Source organism: Arachis ipaensis, chromosome B04, assembly GCF_000816755.2.
Source record: "Arachis ipaensis cultivar K30076 chromosome B04, Araip1.1, whole genome shotgun sequence".
NCBI classification, from domain to species: domain Eukaryota; kingdom Viridiplantae; phylum Streptophyta; class Magnoliopsida; order Fabales; family Fabaceae; genus Arachis; species Arachis ipaensis.
In genome coordinates, this window is record NC_029788.2 from 42,759,896 (window position 1) to 42,760,340 (window position 445).

The window sequence follows — 445 nt, forward strand, 5'->3', positions numbered from 1 at the left end:
CGCAAAATCAAATCACCACTCCCTAATAGGCGACGTTTGTAGAACCGCTGGAATTTTTTTTCGCGGCGGTTTAAAACCGCCGCAAATCCCTAAACAAAGCGCCGCTATTCGGCTTGAGAGGGATAGATAAAAAAAGAGGGAGGAGGGGAGAATTCTTTAATTTTAGAGGGAAAGATTTGATTTCAATTTTAATGAGAGAATGACATGTGACATATTTTTGTTATAAAATTAGTAGGGATGAGAGAAAAACTCTTTAATTTTGGAGATAAAGATTTGATTTTAATTGTAATGAGGGAGTGACATGTGGCACATTTTGGTTGTAAAATTAATATGGATGATGGAAGAACTCTTTAATTTTGGAAGAAACGATTTGATTTTAATTGTAACTAGTGTATGTTCTCGTACTCTGCACGGGATAATTAATAAAAATATATAAATTTTTTTA